Below are 19,295 nucleotides of genomic sequence, written 5' to 3' on the forward strand. Positions count from 1 at the left end.
AATAACGATTTTAACAGCATAGTGATTTAAATAAAAACTTTCAAATAATTTATCGACTATTTGTAACTTTTTAAAGTTAAGAGACTAAAATATAAATTTACTAATAATTTAGTGAACTTAAATATAATTTATTCAATAATAAAAAAAGGGAAAAATCTAGGACTTCCTTTGACCTTTTGGGAAACTTAATACAAAGAGATAATAATTATTACATGAATGGACAGCATCGTTGGATTGGGCTCCACGTGTATTTTTTTAATTTTATCACATGTTAATAAAATATAATATTTTTAATATTAATCTGATAATATATTTTAATGTATTTAAACTTACGATCTATCACATTAATAATAATATCAATATTAATTAAATTAAAATTCAATCGATAATAAAATTTTTTAATACACCAACACTATATAAATTATAACATAATTATCGTATAATTAAAAATATTTTTATTAATTTAATACTAGAGTTAAAATCTTTTAATGATTGAATATGATTAATAAGAGGCAAATTTATACACAATGCGACAACAAATATTGATTACTCTTTATTTGAAATGTACAATCATGACGACATTTGCATTAGTCCTAGTTCACGCGTTTCCCATTATGGGTAATTTCACTAAATATCTTTAAATTACGATTTTTATTTTAAATTATTTTTTAATTTAAAATGTTTTAATTGCAATGTTAAATTATGAAAGTTGTTTCGTTATTAAAATAGTTAATTTAGCTATTAAACAGACATCAACTCTTATATAACGTAATTTAAAATAAAAATTATAAAGAAAAATAAAATATTATTATAACTTTTAAAATTAAAAACTAAAAATAAAGTAAAATCGAAATTTGATATAATGGAAGAACCTAATTGATAAAAGATATATAGTTTAGGGATATAATCAGAATGTTTTGAAATTTGAATTTGTATATGGCGCACTAGAAATATATAATTTTATATATTTCAGTAATAACATGTCACTAAAAATGAAGTCATTGTCGATGAGATATTGATACTGTTGGTAGAAGTTGAGACCCTGATACCTTAATGACTGAAGTTCAACCATATGTGTGTTGTCTTTATATTTATTCCGACTTAATTCTTATCTTACGTGGGTCCTCTCGAACATTATTTTGGTTTGGCTCTGAATATATTTTACATACTACTTTTATTACACTCTATAATGCTTGATTTTGACAATAAGTTATTTGAATATATATTGCTTGTATTGTAATTGTACTTATACACTTAAAAAAAAAAAGTAAATTACAAACTATACATATTTGAATAAATTATAATTGAAATCAAGCATTATAAAGCACCGTCAAATAAATAATCGAAATAAATCCAAAACTAAACTAGAATAATTTTTTAAATGATTTACACATGGTAGAATTTAAATCCGGCGAATAAACTGAAGACAACCCATACATGATTCCCGCAATGTGAGAATTGAATCCGAAACATCAAAGTGTTAGAACCTTAGTCTTTGACAACACTACGAAACTTTCATTGCTAAATGACTTGTATTTGTACAAGCCCAATTTGTGGGCCCGATATAAGCCCAATACAATTACCCAAACCTAAGTCCAATACCTAAAATAAAACTAAAAACCCTAGCAAAATCAGCTTCTGCCGCCTCTGCCCCCAGCCCCATGCTAGTCAGCCACTCACTCCACCTACTCCTACCGCCACTATGTCACCACTCCACTTGCACTTGCAAAAGGTAGAGAAAAGAAAGATAATATAAAATAAATCATGTAACAATGCTATAAAAGCCATCAAAATACAATGTAAAGGTGTAGCACCCCAAACCCAGCCCAGAAGTTATGGCCGGATCCGGCATGCCACATCAAAAACGTAAAAAAAAAAAATTCCATTCTAAGTCCAGAAAATTGTACTTGATGTTCAAAAGATTAATTCATTAAGGGTTAAAGTGAATGGAATCATGCACCGTAGGAAACCTAAAAGAGGTGGTGAGTCCATCGGATTGCTAAGTACCAAGCTCCTTCGGATCCAATCCTAGACATGCATACCGCCATTGCCACACCTTAACGTCATGGATATTTCTAGGAAACCGATTCGATTAAGTCATTTTTAGGAAAAGTGATTAATTTTGGAAAATACTTTCATTGTGGAAGCTTTGCTTGTTGTCGTGTTATTTTGAAATCAACTGTTGTTTTTGAAAACGCATACCTAAAGCTATCCAATTTCAACAGTTAAAATAAGTATTACCTATCTTAGTAATACATATTAAAAACCATCAAAAATAAATAAGCGGCCTTATTACATTTAAAAGCCTAAAACCTCAAACGTAATTAAAAGGATGTCCAGTTCACCAGAAGAAAATCAAACTTTCAGAACGGGTGGCCACTCCGAATTCCCTCACAGCTCCAAGCCCACTATGGTTGGGGGTTTCCTGCGTGGATGAAAACAAAAGGGATGAGTTTGGGGAAACTCAGTGTGTAAAATAACCCAACCATAGTCTAAATCAGCTCAACCCACAGAAACATAATAAGTTGGCCTTAGCCTAAAATGCAATTGAATAAAGCCCATAGGCCCATAGCGAGCGAGCAGATATTACATGTTTATGCGAAACCCAACCATATCCAACCGTATACACCCCATACCAACCTTACATTGTGTGGGGAGACAACTCGACCCACCCAACCGCTACACACCACGAATTTGCAGCATGGCTGCTGAGCGAATAATGTGACAGAGTCACGGATCTGAATAATCGTGGCGAGCCACCGTATCAGATATATGTGGCGAGCCACCAGATCGAATATTTGTGGCATAGCCACCGAACGCTTCCTCCATAATATAACCCATGTCCCCATGCAACAGATATATAATCATGGCATACATCATACGAATCGGATCGTCATGCTTTTCACCAAAATTAACCACAGGGGTATAACGGTAATTTTGCACCTAGAGGTATATGATAATTTTCCATACATAGGGGTATTATAGTAATTTAGCTACTTTTAGGGTTTTCATGCATATCCTAACTATTTACATACTATCGAACACTTACACGCATACTTACGAATTGGGCTGTTGGCCCATGAACCCGATCTTTGGCCCATTAAGCCCAAATTATCAAAATGTACGAAATCGCAGCGTCTGCAGTTTATTACTTTAGATTACCAAATATACAAACCCAACTATCTTACGAGCATTCGACATTCATAAATTCCCAAAATACCGACTTTTCGGCATTTCGCTTTTGGCTTTTGCCAATCTAGTCTATGAGAGGGTGTCATTACACACCTATTTGCGACGATATCTTGATTTAGATCCACACACGAACCGCCTACAATTGGATTACTAACACGTTAATCTAACTATTCAAATACAAACTACGTATTAACCCCTTACAATATTCGACCAACCACACCTACAGATCATAGTAAGCTTATAAGAAATCAATAAGCAACTCATTAACAAATTTTTGTCAATGTTTACCACATAATCATAATTTCACTGCAAGCTGTCTTCCTGAGCAATAGTCACTAAATCATTTATAACTGGAGCTAAGAAACTCCAAATCAAGTGCCGTTAATTTTCCCTGAAAATAGACTCATATATCTTCTATCCATAAAATTTTCAGAATTTTTGGTTTATCCAATCAATACCAGATTTTTCTCAAAGTTTCCCATGTTTCACTGTTTGACTAATCTGACCACTCTTCATTACGAATCAAATTTCTCATTGTACAGAATTCAAAATATGTTCTAGTTTATTCCATTTGAAACTAGACTCATTAAGCTTTAATTACATAATTTATGCAGCTCCTAACTCATCTCCCACAATTTATGGTGATTTTCCAAAGTCATGTTACTGCTGCTGTCCCAAGCAAATTTATTACCAAATCACTTATTCACACCTAACTTGCATGCTTGTTATTTAAACATGTATATCACCAATCAATCATCACATATCTATGATTTTACTTAAGTATAATCTCCATTTCATCATTTTAAAGCACAACATGTTAGCCGATTTTTCCCTTTAGCATCTAAGGCACATGCATGTTCATTTGTTTGGCTCAACTTCACCTATCTTCCATTTTTCATCAAAAGAACATGAAACAACAACCATTTCCTTCATTTTAATTCATGACTAAATGCTCACAACACAACTAAAAATCAAAATATACTTCAAGAGTTAAGGTAGAATTAAGAAGAATTCATGAACCTCAAAATAGAAGCAAGGTACCAAGAACTTACCTTCAATTTTCCTCCTCCTAATGACCGAATACTCAAGAGCTTTCTCCTCTCCTTTCTCTTCTCTAACTTTTAGCTATGATGAACAAAGATGGACAAAACTTTGTTCTTTTCACCCCTTTTTCTTTTAATAAAACTTCATATTTCATCTATTTAATTCTTTAATACAAAAGACATGAAATTCTTATCATGAAACATTTACATAAACCATTATCATGAAACATTTACCTAACCCATTATCATGGAACATTTACCTAACCTATTATCATGGAACATTTACCTAACCTATTATCAATTTGTATCAATTTGTACCATAAATTATGGATATCAAGTGCACATTTTGTCTACAACAACATTATGTCTGGCCACTTCATGTAAAATGGGAGGTTTGTCATGCAAATCCTCCTATTTTGCACTCCTATTTATTTGGTCACTTCAATTTAGCCTATAGCATTTTCAAACATTTTCACATAGGTTCTATTTCATAATTTCACCCCCTTTTTGTTATGGAACAAAAATTAACTAAAATTACCGGGTTCTATCTTAAGCTTGGGCCTTCTAGAGGCCCACTAACATAATTAAACCTATGCCAACATTCACAGGATTCCCGAAAATTGGGGCGTTACAACTCTACCCTCCTTAAAGAAATTTCGTCCTCGAAATTTACCTAATCAAACAGATGAGGGTATTGCTTGTTGCATCGTCTCTTCGCTCCCAAACTTAGAAGTTTCCTTCCTTAACTTGTTGAAAATGAGCGACCAAAGACTCATCGTTCAACTGTTTTCCTTAATCTGATCCCCAGGTTGGCCTCACTTGCAACTCAAATGAGACTTCTATCATCATCTGAGACTCGAGACGAGCAAACATTGCTCTCGGATCGAATCTGACTCTACGACTTAGAGCATCGGCTACCACATTAGCGTTGCTTGGGTGATACTCGATCGAACAGTCATAATCCTTAAGCAACTCAATCCATCTCCTTTGCCTAAGGTTTAGCTCCTTCTGAGTCAACAAATACTTAAGACTCTTATGGTCAGTGAGTATAATACACCTTTCTCCGTACAGGTAATGTCTCCAAATCTTAAGTGCAAATATCACTGCCGCCAACTCCAAATCATGAGTAAGATAGTTCCCTTCATGAGGTTTAAGTTGTCGTGATGCATATGCAACCACCTTACCCTCCTGCATTAACACGCAGCCCAAACCCACGTGTGATGCGTCACTGTACACACTAAAATCCTTCCCAGACTCCGGCTGAATCAACTCAGGTGCTTCAGTCAGAACTTTCTTCAACTTCTCAAAAGCTTCCTGCTGCTTCTTAGTCTATACAAACGGTACTCCTTTCCTTATGAGTTTTGTCAGGGGTGCTGCCATCACAGAAAAACCTTCCACAAACCTTCTGTAGTATCCTGCCAGTCCTAAAAAACTCTGTATTTTTGACACTGACCTAGGTGGCTTCCACTCCAAAATCGCTTCAATTTTCCGAGGGTCCACCTTAATCCCTTCAGCAGAGACCACATGTTCTAAGAAAGTTACCTCCCTCAACCAAAATTCACACTTGCTGAACTTCGCAAAGAGTTCCTTCACCCTTAATACTTACAGCACTATACGGAGATGCTCATCATGTTTCGTTTTAGTTTCAGAATATACCAGGATATCGTCAATAAAGACGACTATGAACTGATCTAAAAATAGTTGGAACACACGATTTATCAGATCCATAAACACTGCAAGAGCGTTCGTTAGTCCAAATGGCATAACCAGAAACTCGTAATGACCATACCGAGTCCTGAATGCTGTCTTATGGATATCCACTTCCTTTACCCTTAACTGATGGTATCCAGATCGAAGGTCGATCTTGGAAAATACAGAAGCTCCTCTAAGCTGGTCGAATAGATCATCAATCCTTGGCAGTGGATACTTATTCTTAATCGTCAGTTTATTCAACTGGCGATAATCAATGCACATCCGCATTACCATCCTTCTTTTTCACGAATAGCACCGGTGCTCCCCATGGAGACATGCTTGGCCTAATAAAGCCCCTATCCAACAACTCTTGAATTTAAGCATTTAACTCTACTAACTCCTTCGGTGCCATCCTATACGGTGCGATAGACACAGGCGCCATTCCAGGCAACAAGTCTATTCCAAACTCAACTTCTCGATTCGGAGGCAATCCTGGAAGCTCCTCTAAAAAAACATCTTGGAACTCTTTTACGGTCCTAACCTTATCTATTGTCAGTCCCTCCTCTTCTGACTGACTTACAAATGCCAAATAGGCCTCACAACCTTTCCGAATCCACTTCTCAGCTCTTAATGCCGACACCACATTGGACAAATAATCCCTTCGCTCACCTATCACCATAACCTCCTCTTCCTTTGTGGTCCTTAACACTATTCGTTTAACAGCACAATCCAGAGTCGCTTTATACTTAACAAGACAGTCTATTCCCAAAATGAGATCAAACACTCCGAACGGTAACTCCATCAGATCTCCAGGGAAAATCTTACCGTGAGTTTCTAAGGGTACATCCCTATACAGTTTGTCTACCCTAACCGAGTGACCCAAAGGACTTAGTACAGATACCCCACTCACAATCTCCTCAGAGTAGTCCAAGTTGTCCATAATCCGTTCTGTGGCCTCTAACCAATATTCCGCCACATTCGGGGCTATACCAGACACGCCCTTAAAGATCTCCGTTCCGTTAGTCCGAAGTCGTTCAGAAATAGATCCCCGAACTCCATTGCCCGTACTTGCCCCGGTAACCCTTTCCAGAACACGAAGCATTGCCTGTGACAGGCATCATCCTCGGCACCGCGATCATGAGACTCTACCTCTATTGCCAGTGGTACCGGTGCATCCACCGCCGGCATATGTCTCGAAGACGAAGATCTCGCTCGAGCACTTCCTCGGCCCCATCCACGGCCTATTGTACTAATATCGTATTATCTTGATTACGAATTTTTATGCATCAATTAATATTCCAGTGTTTATTACAGATGTTTTATGAATTAGACAGTAGTTCAGAGTTTGTTTTCGCAAAATCGAAGTCTAGCTACTGATTTCAATCTCTTATCGATTTTCCTATGGTTTCAGATCATCCTATCTAGAGTGTCCTAGTAGGGTTTCATGATGACAGATAATTCAGAAAATATTGAAAAATTCGAATACTTACAGACTTGAGTAGAGATTGAATGCCACCTTCTAAAGATCTAAATTTTGAAAATCAAGTTTTCGCATTCTTTATAAAATTTTCGCTTTCAAAATCTTTGTTTTTGTAAACCCATTCCACAGTAGAGTTGTTGTAACTTGCTCGATACCACTAAATATAGCACCCCAAACCCAGCCCAGAAGTTATGGCCGAATCCGGCATGCCACATCAAAAATGTAAAAAAAAAAAATTCCATTCTAAGTCCAGAAAATCATACTTGATGTTCAAAAGATTAATTCATTAAGGGTTAAAGTGAATGGAAGTCATGCACCGGTAGGAAACCGGAAAAGAGGTGGTGAGTCCATCGGATTGCTAAGTACCAAGCTCCTTCGGATCCAATCCTAGACATGCATACCGCCATTGCCACACCTTAACGTCATGGATATTTCTAGGAAACCGATTCGATTAAGTCATTTTAGGAAAAGTGATTAATTTTGGAAAATACTTTCATTGCGGAAGCTTTGCTTGTTGTCGTGTTATTTTGAAATCAACTGTTGTTTTTGAAAACGCGCTAAAGCTATCCAATTTCAACAGTTAAAATAAGTATTACCTATCTTAGTAATACATATTAAAACCATCAAAATAAATAAGCGGCCTTATTACATTTAAAAGCTCAAAACCTCAAACGTAATAAAAGGATGTCCAGTTCACGGAAGAAAATCAAACTTTCGAACGGGTGGCCACTTCGAATTCCCTCACAGCTCCAAGCCCACTATGGTTGGGGATTTCCTGCGTGGATGAAAACAAAAGGGATGAGTTTGGGGAAACTCAGTGTGTAAAATAACCCAACCATAGTCTAAATCAGCTCAACCCACAGAAACATAATAAGTTGGCCTTAGCCTAGAACAGAATTCAGAATAAAGCCCATAGGCCCATAGCAGAATAGAACAGATATTACATGTTTATGCAGAAACCCAACCATATCCAACCGTATACACCCCCATACCAACCTTACACCGTGTGGGGAGACAACTCGACCCATCCAACCGCTACACACCACAGAATTTGCAGCATGGCTGCCAGAACAGATAATGTGACAGAGTCACGGATCTGAGATAATCGTGGCGAGCCACCGAAGCAGATATATGTGGCAGAGCCACCAGATCAGATATTTGTGGCATAGCCACCAGAACGCTTCCTCCATAATATAACCCATGTCCCCATGCAATGATATATAATCATGGCATACATCATACGAGAATCGATCGTCATGCTTTTCACCAAAATTAACCACAGGGTATAACGGTAATTTGCACCTAGAGGTATAACATAATTTTCCATACATAGGGTATTATAGTAATTTAGCTACTTTTAGGGTTTTCATGCATATCCTAACTATTTACATACTATCGAACACTTATACAAGATACTTACGAATTGGGCTGTTGGCCCATGAACCCGATCTTTGGCCCATTAAGCCCAAATTATCAAAATGTACGAAATCGCGCGTCTGCAGTTTATTACTTTAGATTACCAAATATACAAACCCAACTATCTTACGAGCATTCGCACATTCAAAATTCCCAAAATACCGACTTTTCGGCATTTCGCTTTTGGCTTTTGCCAATCTAGTCTATGAGAGGTGTCGATTACACACACATTTGCGACGATATCTTGTGAGATCCACACACGAACCGCCTACAATTGGATTACTAACACGTTAATCTAACTATTCAAATACAAACTACGTATTAACCCCTTATAATATTCGACCAACCACACCTACAGATCATAGTAAGCTTATAAGAAATCAATAAGCAACTCATTAACAAATTTTTGTCAATGTTTACCACATAATCATAATTTCACTGCAAGCTGTCTTCCTGAGCAACAGTCACTAAATCATTTATAACTGGAGCTAAGAAACTCCAAATCAAGTGCCGTTAATTTTCCCTGAAAATAGACTCATATATCTTCTATCCATAAAATTTTCAGAATTTTTGGTTTATCCAATCAATACCAGATTTTTCTCAAAGTTTCCCATGTTTCACTGTTTGACTAATCTGACCACTCTTCATTACGAATCAAATTTCTCATTGTACAGAATTCAAAATATGTTCTAGTTTATTCCATTTGAAACTAGACTCATTAAGCTTTAATTACATAATTTATGCAGCTCCTAACTCATCTCCCACAATTTATGGTGATTTTCCAAAGTCATGTTACTGCTGCTGTCCCAAGTAGATTTATTACCAAATCACTCATTCACACCTAACTTGCATGCTTGTTATTTAAACATGTATATCACCAATCAATCATCACATATCTATGATTTTACTTAAGTATAATCTCCATTTCATCATTTTAAAGCACAACATGTTAGCCGATTTTTCCCTTTAGCATCTAAGGCACATGCATGTTCATTTGTTTGGCTCAACTTCACCTATCTTCCATTTTTCATCAAAAGAACATGAAACAACAACCATTTCCTTCATTTTAATTCATGACTAAATGCTCACAACACAACTAAAAATCAAAATATACTTCAAGAGTTAAGGTAGAATTAAGAAGAACTCATGAACCTCAAAATAGAAGCAAGGTACCAAGAACTTACCTTCAATTTTCCTCCTCCTAATGACCGAATACTCAAGAGTTTTCTCCTCTCCTTTCTCTTCTCTAACTTTTAGCTATGATGAACAAAGATGGACAAAACTTTGTTCTTTTCACCCCTTTTTCTTTTAATAAAACTTCATATTTCATCTATTTAATTCTTTAATACAAAAGACATGAAATTCTTATCATGAAACATTTACATAAACCATTATCATGAAACATTTACCTAACCCATTATCATGGAACATTTACCTAACCTATTATCATGAAACATTTACCTAACCTATTATCAATTTGTATCAATTTGTACCATAAATTATGGATATCAAGTGCACATTTTGTCTACAACAACATTATGTCTGGCCACTTCATGTAAAATGGGAGGTTTGTCATGCAAATCCTCCTATTTTGCACTCCTATTTATTTGGTCACTTCAATTTAGCCTATAGCATTTTCAAACATTTTCACATAGGTTCTATTTCATAATTTCACCCCCTTTTTGTTATGGAACAAAAATTAACTAAAATTACCGGGTTCTATCTTAAGCTTGGGCCTTCTAGAGGCCCACTAACATAATTAAACCTATGCCAACATTCACAGGATTCCCGAAAATTGGGGCGTTACAAAAGGGACCCTTTTTTTTCATCAATACAAAGGAGAGACATTGAATAAAAACAGCAGCAATTCAAAGCAAAAAGAACAACGAAAGCAATTGAAATAGAAATGGGGTTCAAAATCAGGCTAAGGTTTTCTTTTCTTTTCTTCTTTTTTTTTTTTTCTATTTTTGAATCTATCTTTTCCTATACAATATATTAGATTATATCAAAAAAAATATTTTAAAAAATATAAAACAAAAAAACAAAAAACTTACCTTTTATATTTTCCGGCCACCGCACACGGCGGTGGTCCACGGTGGCGACCGGACTGAAACCTCGCCGGAGCAATGGCCTTTACAGAGAACAAAAAAGGAAGAAAGTAAATTTTTTTTAAAAAGGAGAAGAAATGAACTTAAAAATTTTTTTTGGGGTTTATATAGGCCACCAAAACGACGTCGTTTTGGGACTGGCCTTAAACACCCAAAACGAAGTCGTTTTATTCCATACCGGTGCGGCCCGACCCGCCTTACCTGAGATCCGCGCGTTTTTGCTATAGTGGGTTATTTGCCAAATAAGTCCTTCCGCTTTTAATTCAGTTTGCAATCATTTTTTGTTTATCTAAATTTGTACTTAATAATTTGTTTCAGTCCTCAATTTAATCCCTTTTTTATTATTTAACTATTTTACTGTTAAATTAGTTAATTTTATTATTTTTGTTATTATTTGCTCTATTATCAGTATTTTTCATGTATATATTATATTGTTGTTATTATTACTATTATTAAATATTCTTATTATTACTATTATTTTTATTCCTTTTATTATTGTTTATTATCAATATTTATTATTATTGCTATTATTGCTATTATATCTTAATTTATATTCGTCTTATCTAATTTTATTTATCTCTTTATATTTATGTTTATATTTTATGTATTATATCTATCTTTATATTTACGCATGAACATTACTATTCTACTATTGCTATTTTTTATTATCTTCATTGGCATTTTTAATTATTATCATTTTGTATCTTTATTAACATTATTACTATTATTATTTTACTATCATGTTTTTCTTATCACAATTTTATTATTTTACTGTTATAACTTAACGTACTATTATTACTATTATTTTTATTTTTTATTACCATTATTGTTATTGTACTTATATCTATATGTATTTTGTTTTAATACCATTATTATTACTACTTCCATTATCTTTTATCTCTAACTATTATGATTTTTACGTACATATTATCATTTATATTATTATTATTATTACTTCTTTGTATTACTATTATTGTTCATACATATACGTTATTATTTATATTATTACAATTATTATTATTGTATTTTATATTCTTTCTATTATCTATTACTCATATATTACCACTACCACTTTCAGTATTTTATTATTATATTTTAATGTATTATTAACATGACTTTTATTTTATTATTATTACTATTATTCCTTATTGTCATGGTTAGTATTCTTATAGCTATTATTTTTATTACTAATATTACTATTGTCATATCTAGTATTATTTTTTACTTTCATTATATCTACTACTATTATTATGGTTTCTCTTTTATACATTTACGTTTTATATAATACATTGATTTCACCACTTATTCGTTTATACTTTTATGTAATTCCAAACCTTTTATTTATTTTGTATCATTATTTTATTTTATATAATACTTATTTATGTTTATACCATTATTACTATTTTCGCTTTTTATTTATTATAAGTTTGTTTACTTACTCATATGTTTATTTGCTTACCCCGATTTAAAATCAATTTATACTATAATTTGCTTTGTTATTTCCTTTATCGTTGTATTTTTATTTAATTTGGTCTCATTATCATTATTTCATTATGTTGATTCTTTTATTCTTATATGTCTCAATATATCTACAAATCCATATTATTTTGTCATTATAATTGTTGTTTATATCACCACCTTTGTTATTATTATGCATATTATCTGCTTCGTTTCTTATTTCACCATGCGATTATGATTACATTGGTCTTTTACTCGGCGCATATAATTGCGTTTTCTAAAATAAAACAAGTTTATTATTTAGACAATTAGAAAATTGCGCCCTAACTTCTTGGGTTTCGGTTTTCCTCGTTTAAATTTAAATAACGATATAATCCTCTTAAATCATAATCTGAAAAAACACTTATTTTGAATGCGAGTGTTGTGCCTAACTTCTGGAGTGCGACATTTTGTCACCTCGAAATAAAATTTGTTTAAAAATAAAGGCAATATTTGGTATTAGGAAATTAGAAAGCGTGCCCTAACTTACTAGGTTTGACTTTTCTTGTTTATCCTAAATAACCAAACAGCCTTTTAAAAATTTTAGAATATATGAATTTTAAATAAAGGCAAGCACATTCTCAAAGTTTGAGATGTAGTGTCCTAACTTATTAGCGTGACATTTTATTACTTGAGATGAGAGAGTCTTTAACATTTGTTTTAATTTATTGAGTCATTTTCAAATTAGCATTTTTACGAAGAGGATCGTATTTCAATGTCTTTCAAGCTTTCCATTTTCGACACTAAGATATTAATTAATCAACTAGGTACCAATTTTTTGGGCGCTCTGAGGTGCTAATCCTTCCTCGTTAATATGCAGACTCCGAACTGTTTTCTTGATTTACGTGGACCAAAATCGTTGTTTAAATAAATCAAACCATTCATTAAAACAACCACTTTTACAAGGTGATCCAATCACACCTAAAAAGATTGGTGGCGACTCCGTTTTGTTTTTTTTCTCCAAGTCGATGCAGTTTTTTTTTAAAAATGGTTACGACAATTATAAGTAACCATTTTTTTTGAAAAAAAGGAATATAAACTTAGATTTAAATGAAAGCGAATGAGAGTCTCCACAATCTTTTAAATAATGAAATGAAATTTAATAAATTTAATTTATTAAAAATTTAAATTTAAAAAAAATGTGATTAGATGTCAAAAATTGAAAATTGAAAATTAAAATGAAAAATAAAAAATTAATGACAAATGTTAAAGATTTGATAATAATAAAATTAGGATAAAAATTAATTGATTAAAAATTCAAATGACAATTTTAAATTAAATGAAAAATTGAAACCCGGTAAAAAAAACAGTGATTTTATTTTTTAAAAACAAAAATATATGGCGATTTAAAAAGTAATTTAAATTAAATGAGAAAAATTGAGCCAGGTGAGTGAGATTTAAATAAAATACAAATTATTTAAATTAAATGAAAAAATATAAGAATATAATAAAAAACAAAACTTATAATAAATAAAAGCATAAAATAGTAATAAATGGTATTAACAAAATACATATAGATATAATTACAATAACAATAATGGTAATAAAAAATAAAATAATAGTAATAATAGCACGTTAAGTTGTAACAGTAAAATAATAAAAATTGTGATAAGAAAAACATGATAGTGAAATAATAATAGTAATAATGTTAATAAAGATACAAAATGATAATAAGTAAAATTGCCAATGAAGATAATAAAAAAAAAAGCAATAGTAGAATAGTAATGTTCATGCGTAAATATAAAGATAGGTATAATACATAAAATATAAACATAAATATAAAGAGAGAAATAAAATTAGATAAGACGAATATAAATTAAGATATAATAGCAATAATAGCAATAGTAATAAATATTGATAATAAACAATAATAAAAGGAATAAAAATAATAGTAATAATAAGAAAATTTAATAATAATAATAACAACAATATAATATATACATGAAAATACGATAATAGCATAAATAATAACAAAAATAATGAAATTAACTAATTTAACAGATAAAATAGTTAAATAATAAAAGGGATTAAATTGAGGACTGAAACAAATTATTAAGTACAATTTAGATAAACAAAAATGATTGCAAACTGAATTAAAAGTGGAAGGACTTATTTGGCAAATAACCCACTATAGCAAAAACGCGCGGATCTCAGGTAAGGCGGGTCGGGTCGAACGGGTATGGCCATTATTCTAGCGAGGTTTCAGTCCGGTCGCCACCGTGGACCACCGCCGTCGCCGGCCACCGCACACGGTGGCCGGAAAATATAAATGGTACGCTTTTTCTTTTTTCTTTTTATATTTTTTTTATATTTTTTTGATATAATCTAATATATTGTATAGGAAAAGATAGATTCAAAAATAGAAAAAAAAAAGAAGAAAGGAAAATAAAACCTTAGCCCGATTTTGAACCTCCTTTCTATTTCAATTACTTTCGTTGTTCTTTTTGCTTTGAATTGCTGTTGTTTTTATTCAATGTCTCTCCTTTGTATTGATGAAGAAAAAAAAAGGTCCTTTTACATTGTGTTTTGATGGCTTTTATAGCCTTGTTACATGATTTATTTTTACATTATCTTTCTTTTCTCTTCCTTTTGTAAGTGCAAGTGGAGTGGTGGCATAGTGGTGTAGGTGGCCAAGGTGGGTGGCCAACAAGGGTGGTGGAGTAGGTGGGATTAGGGTTTTCTTTTTTTGATTTTTTTTTTGGGTTGGGTTAGTGTTTTGGGCTAAGGGTTTTGGGCTTGTATTGGGTTTTAATTGGGTAGTTGGGTTATGTTTATTTGGGCCCAAAATTGGGCTTGTACAGCTGCCCCTCTTTGCTTGTTGTCGTGTAACGAGAACAGAACAAAGACTTAAGAAAGACCAATTTTACCCGATTTCACTGTGTCTAGACTTGTTTAGTGCTCCTTTTCTCCAGGTAGCTTTATTCCAATCTTGTTGATTCGCTTCGCATCACTGCTCTACTGCAACTTCAAGAAGGTAAGGTTTGTTTTGATCTGCTCCACTGCAACTCCATGGAGATAAGACACGTGACTTCAATCAATTCCACTGAAACTTCAAAGGGATCTGCTGTAGCTTCGATTAATCCACTGAAACTTCAAGGAACTCTGCTGTGGCTTTTAGCTACTCCAACGCCATTTCAGGGAGAAGATATTTGATTTTCAACTTGTTACCCTACTGCTTAGGGGGTTAAGGCTTGTCATCATTGATCTGTTTCCCTCTTGCTTGGGGTTTAGATCAGTAAACTCAACTGTTACCCTCTTGCTTAGGGGTTTAAGGTTTGAAAATTTGGTTTGTTACCCTATTGCTTAGGCAATAATATCTATAAACTTCACTTGTTACCCTCTTGCTAGGGGTTAAAGCTTGGTGGTTTGAATCGCTTCCTTTGCATTCGAGGAGGCAAAATTGATGTATTTGATCGCTCCACTTGCAACTTCAGGAGGCAAGATCTGTGATTTTCACCTATTACCGTCTTCGCTTGGGGGTTAAGGCCCATCTTCTTTGATCTGTTTCCCTACTGCTTAGGGTGATAAGATCAGCAAATTCAGCTTGTTACCCTACTGCTTAGGGGTTAAAGCCCTTTGAATTCAATCTGTTACCCTACTGCTTAGGGGTTTAAGGTCTGTACATTTAGTCTGCTCCACTGCGACTTCAAGGAGATAAGACTTGTAACTTCAGTTTGCTCCTCTGTACTTCAGGGAGATAAGGCTAGTGACTTCAATCTGCTTCACTAAGTCTTCAGGAAGACAGGATTCGCTGGATTTGATCTGTTCCACTGCAACTTCAGGGAGACGAGATTTGTAATTTTCAGCCTATTACCCTACTGTTTAGGGGGTTAAGGTCTAGTGAATTCACTGATTCTAGAAACATGACTTGTAGAATCAGTTCTATGTATTTATGCATATGCCAATGAATTAGGATGCTATAATTAAAATGAATCAAATGCTCCTAATAAAATGCGTTATGAATAATATATGAATGTATAGGTGCAACATGTTGTGAGCGAGAATCTCTTTTAATGTTTAGATTGCCATTGCTCTTTGTTCATCAAGGTTCTTTCACTGGAATGGTACCCTATCTTCTTGTTTAGCTCAAATTTTGAATCAGAAAACCCGAAGAGGTAGTCTCAATTTAAACTCTTTCTTCTCATATGCTTCCAATCTTTGAGTTTGGTTAGTTCTAAATAATAGTCCTGTTTTAGATTCCTGTACTATCTTAGAAACTTTCAGAGCAATATACAGAACTCTTTTTATGAAAATGACTTTTAGTCCATTAATCATCATTTCAATGCAAAATGCCTGAAAAAGATTTGAAATTTATCAGAACAAAATTTGAAGGGAATAGATTCATCACGGTCAACAAACATTGCTAGAATACAAAATGAATAGGAAGGGAATAGGTGCCCCAGATATCGCAACGTGAGCTTCTCTGTACTGGCTTCTTGAGGACTTCTTTTTGCCCAATATGTGTTTAGGGGATCTAGAGTACTCTTGTAACATCTTTCCTCCTTGTTAATTTTAGGTATCATAAGACCATCGTATGCCCCATCTTTGATCAACATTTGAATCGCCCTTTATAGGTTTTCAATTTAAAATCCCTTTGGTCTCAAGGTGTTCTTTGCGAGTTTTCACCCTGGCCTCTCCCTTTTTTTTTTTAGGCAAAGTATTTCTTAACTGAGTCTGAATTAATGGGATTGGGTAAGGTCTTGCCATCCATTTCAGCCAATATCAATGCTCCTCCAGAAAAGGCTTTCTTTACCACATAAGGTCCTTCCCAATTAGACATCCATTTTCCTCTGAAATCCTTTTGTATGGGCAGGATCTTTTTCAATACTAGGTCTCCCTCGTGGAATTCTCTTGGATGAACCTTTTTGTTGTAAGCTCACATCATTCGCTTTTGGTACATCTGACCATGACGGATAGCCCTTAGTCTTTTTTCTTCAATCAGATTCAACTGATCATAGAGGGACTGGATCCATTCTACTTCATCTAACTTTACTTCTAACAAAACTCTGAGGGAGGGAATCTCGACCTCAATAGGTAAAACCGCCTCCATTCCATAGACCAATGAGAAAGGTGTTGCCCTAGTAGAAGTCCTGACAGATGTTCGATAAGCATAGAGGGCGAATGGCAACTTTTCGTGCCAGTCTTTATAAGTTTCAGTCATTTTCCCCACGATCTTTTTAATGTTTTTATTAGCTGTCTCAACTGTACCGTTCATTTTTGGGCGATACGGCAACGAGTTGTGGTGTCTGATCTTGAACTGACTGCAGACTTCTGCTATCATGCTATTGTTTAAATTTAATGCGTTGTCAGATATGATCCTTTCCGGCATTCCATATCGACAAATGATTTCCTTTTTTAGGAACTTGCTAACTTTCGATTTTGTAACATTGGCATATGAAGGGCTTCCACCCACTTGGTGAAATAATCGATGACCACAAAGATGAAACGATGCCCATTTGAAGCTTTTGGTGAAATTGGCCCAATCACATCCATGCCCCACATTGAGAAAGGCCATGGCGAAGTCATGACATGCAGAGGTGAGGGAGGTACATTAATCTTGTCTCCATAGATTTGGCACTTATGACATCTTTTGGCGTAGTTAATACGGTCTCCTTTCATGGTAAACCAATAATATCCAAACCTCATAATTTGCCTGGCCATTGTAAACCCATTAGCATGTGTCCCACAGACGCCCTCATGGACTTCCTCTAAGATTTTCTTAGCCTCTATAGCATCTACACATCTCAACAGTATTTGATCCTTCCTTCTTTTGTATAGGATCTCCCCATCTAAGACATAGTCATGGGCTAGTCTTCTCAACGTTCTTTTGTCATTCTCGGTAGCTTGGTCGGGGTACTCACGATTCTTCACATATCGCAGGATATCGTGGTACCAAGGGTGCTCATCAATTTCTTCTTCTTCTTCGAGGTTGTAACAATGATCCAGAGCTTCATAAATGCTCATTTGGATTGGTTTCACATCCTTTGGTTGGTTCACCTTGATCATAGAGGCTAAAGTTGCTAGGGCGTCAGCCATCTGATTTTCTTCTCGTGGAAGGTAGTAGAAGACAATATTATCAAACTCTTTAATTAACTCAAAGATCAACCTCCGGTAATTGATCAATTTGGGGTCTCTTGTCTTCCATTCACCTTTGAGTTGATAAATCACTAGGACAGAATCTCTATATACCTCTAACACCTTGATTTTACGTTCTATGGCTGCACGTATTCCTATGATGTATGCTTCGTATTCTGCCATATTGTTCGTGCAGTCAAAATCCAATTTACTAGTGAAGGGATAATGATCTCCGTTCGGGGATACCAGGACTGTCCCGATTCCATTGCCCACGGCATTTGATGCTCCGTCAAAGTTTAGCTTCCAAGGATGACCTTCTTGAGGGTCTTCTTCAGTGGTTGTATGTACATTAGATCTTCATTTGGGAAGTCAAAGTTTAGAGGCTCGTAGTCCTCTAGGGCCCTGCTGGCTAGGAAATCTGCTATCGCATTCCCCTTTACGGCCTTCTGGTTCACATAGACTATATCAAATTCAGAAAGTAGAATTTGCCATTGGGCCATCTTCTAGTTCAAAGCAGTTGACTCCATCAAGTACTTCAGAGGGTCCATTTTAGAGATTAGCCAAGTTATGTGATACAACATGTATTGTCTCAGTCTTCGGGTTGTCCAGATTAAGGCACAACACAACTTTTCAATGAACGAATATCTCGTCTCGTACTCAGTGAACTTTTTACTGAGGTAATATATCGCCCTTTCTTTCCTTCCCGATTCATCGTGTTGGCCAAGCACGCATCCCATAGAATTTTCAAATACCGTCAAATCTGATGTCGATGGTTTATCTGGACTAGGTGGT

General features: G+C 34.4%; 1 long non-coding RNA gene across 2 annotated transcripts in view; it reads right to left on the minus strand.

Moving 5' to 3' along the window:
• Positions 1 to 2,225: 2,225 nt before the first annotated feature.
• The window catches only part of LOC128284067 (uncharacterized), a 30,312-nt gene continuing 13,242 nt past the window's right edge, over positions 2,226 to 19,295 (minus strand). For both annotated transcript variants that reach the window (XR_008274381.1, XR_008274380.1), the window contains one exon: positions 2,226 to 2,425. This is a non-coding gene — a long non-coding RNA (uncharacterized LOC128284067). The remainder of the gene's footprint in view (positions 2,426 to 19,295) is intronic.

This window comes from Gossypium arboreum, chromosome 11 (genome assembly GCF_025698485.1).
Source record: "Gossypium arboreum isolate Shixiya-1 chromosome 11, ASM2569848v2, whole genome shotgun sequence".
NCBI classification, from domain to species: Eukaryota; Viridiplantae; Streptophyta; class Magnoliopsida; order Malvales; family Malvaceae; genus Gossypium; species Gossypium arboreum.